General features: G+C 35.9%; 1 long non-coding RNA gene across 1 annotated transcript; it reads left to right on the top strand.

Annotated features, from left to right (window-relative positions):
* Positions 1-574: 574 nt before the first annotated feature.
* Positions 575-1,445, top strand: LOC136064557 (uncharacterized). Its single transcript, XR_010626193.1, has 3 exons — positions 575-690; positions 922-980; positions 1,118-1,445. It is a non-coding gene; the product is annotated as an uncharacterized LOC136064557 (long non-coding RNA).
* Positions 1,446-2,176: the final 731 nt, after the last annotated feature.

Raw genomic sequence — 2,176 nt, 5'->3', positions numbered from 1 at the left:
CGCGGGGTTCCAAATCACAATTGTCCTGAAAGCTTAAACTAATGGAAAAGGGTAATCTATTATGGTATTAAAGAGAGCAGTCTTGAGTTCGAACCATGTCCCACTCTAAACCTTCCATTATTTTAAATATTTTGGCCCTACATATTAAGGGGGAGTTTAAACCCACACTTGAGGGGGAGTGTTAGAATAAGGGTTAAATTCTTAAACTCATCATTTGTTATCAACTTAAACTTTTAGAATATGTATGCATTTGTCACTTGTCTTCAGCACTATAGTTATTTTTGAAAAACAACCCTAACGTGGGAGGTTAATATCAATTTCTGATAATGCAAAGATCTCTGTACAATGTTACTTTGGAGGATGGTGAGTGCAACCCTCTCTCTTCTTAAATTAAAAAATAAATAAATAAAAGAAGAAGAAGATAAAAGGAATACATTATGTCATGAATATAATTTCATGTATGTTAGGTTCTCTAAGTTGATGGTCAATGTAATCATTTTCTGACTCCTCTTTTGTCTGTCTTGCTATTTTCTACTTACTATTTGAGTTTGTGTAGGTGGCATACCCTTGCCAATATTTTCTGAGTGGTGGTTAGCGAAAGAAAAGTTCTCTTTGATTGATTCATTTATCCTCTCTTCATTTCCTGGTGCAACATTCCAAGGATGCAATGGATTGAGTGTCAAATATCAGGTAAAATCAATAATGGCTTTGGGATACTAGGTGTAATTCAAACAAGTCTTATGTTTCTTGGTAGAAACGATAAGCATACCTGGTCACACAAATGACAACTAAGATAAATATTCATTTGGGTTGTACCCCTAAATAGGCAATTGTATATAGGCTTGTGGGTGTGTGTTTTCTTGTAACTGCTGTGGCTTTTACAATTCCTACAGTAGTTGTTGATCTTAAAATTTGTTGCAGTTGCCATATGGAGAAGGCCTATCACTTTCAGATGTTTTTGGACACCTGGAACAAAACAGGTAAAGATATATTAATACATACCTTGTTTAAGCAATTAGAATTAGGCTAGTGGAATGAGTATTATCCGTGTAGGTGATCTTTTCCATGTTCTCTTCTTGCTCATCAAGCTGACCAGTGTTTTTTGTTATCTCTTCAGATTTCGGCTGGGCATTGCAGAATACAGTATCAGCCAGTCAACTCTGGAAACCATATTTAATCATTTTGCTGCAAATTCATGAGGTATGGTCATCTTCTTGGACCATTTCACCCACAATCCGTGAGGAAGGTTCAAATGTTGCATGCATATCGTGTTCTTGTATGAGTTCCGCTGACAAGGTTTTTAGGCCGGATGTAAATATCAGAGAAGTGGTGCATTGTATATAAGTCAAACCTTTTCCATTTGTAAATGTAAGCTTTTACCTTGATCAAAAGATTGTGACCCATAATCATATAGGTATAACTTTGTGGACTGATTGATTATTACAGCCACTATCTCTCTCTTTTTTGTTCCTATTGCTGATAGAGTGAGTTCAGAGCTAAATAAAAAATGAGCAACCCCCTACTATTTATTAAGTTTGGCAAAACCTAACCATTTAAAAGACAGCTAACCCCTCCAATTCCAAATATTCTTTCACCTAAAAAGTTGACACCAGAAAAATGGAATGTTCGCTGCCTCGTGACCTGTGGGCCTTCTCCCAAAATTAAAAAAGAAAAAGTAAATTATAAAAAGAAAAAAAGGTCTTCTTTAACATGAAACATTTAAGGGAGGGGACAGTGCAATGAAAAAAATCTCTCATTGTTTAGGCACTTATTTTTATAACATCACATGCAAAATCTCTTCGGGGGAATACTTGCCTACTAAAAGAAAAAATTAAAGATCAAGAGCATATTGAAAATACATGGACCCAATAAAACCACCTTACACTTTATGGGTTGGACTTTGCCCAACGAATCCCAAATCATCACTCAACAAATTTTGGGCATACATCACTGGCTAAAAATTATGTGGTTTTTTTTTTTCCCCTTGAAAATCATGTTAAAAATGGGGCATGACATTCTTAGGCCAAAAGCCCATCGATTCAATTTCCTCAATATAATATTGTGGGCCAAAAAAGCCCAATAAATCTCCTCACCAACTGCACATAAAAAGCCCAAGCAACCCACTTCGCTCAAATTTAAAAGAAAGGCTACCTGGGCCAACCCATCTACGAAGCAA

The sequence above is a fragment of the Quercus suber genome, unplaced genomic scaffold, assembly GCF_002906115.3.
Source record: "Quercus suber isolate HL8 unplaced genomic scaffold, Cork oak 2.0 scaffold_706, whole genome shotgun sequence".
Classification (NCBI taxonomy): domain Eukaryota; kingdom Viridiplantae; phylum Streptophyta; class Magnoliopsida; order Fagales; family Fagaceae; genus Quercus; species Quercus suber.
Note: the sequence above shows the minus strand (reverse complement) of the source record. Positions and strands in the feature narration are given on the sequence as shown.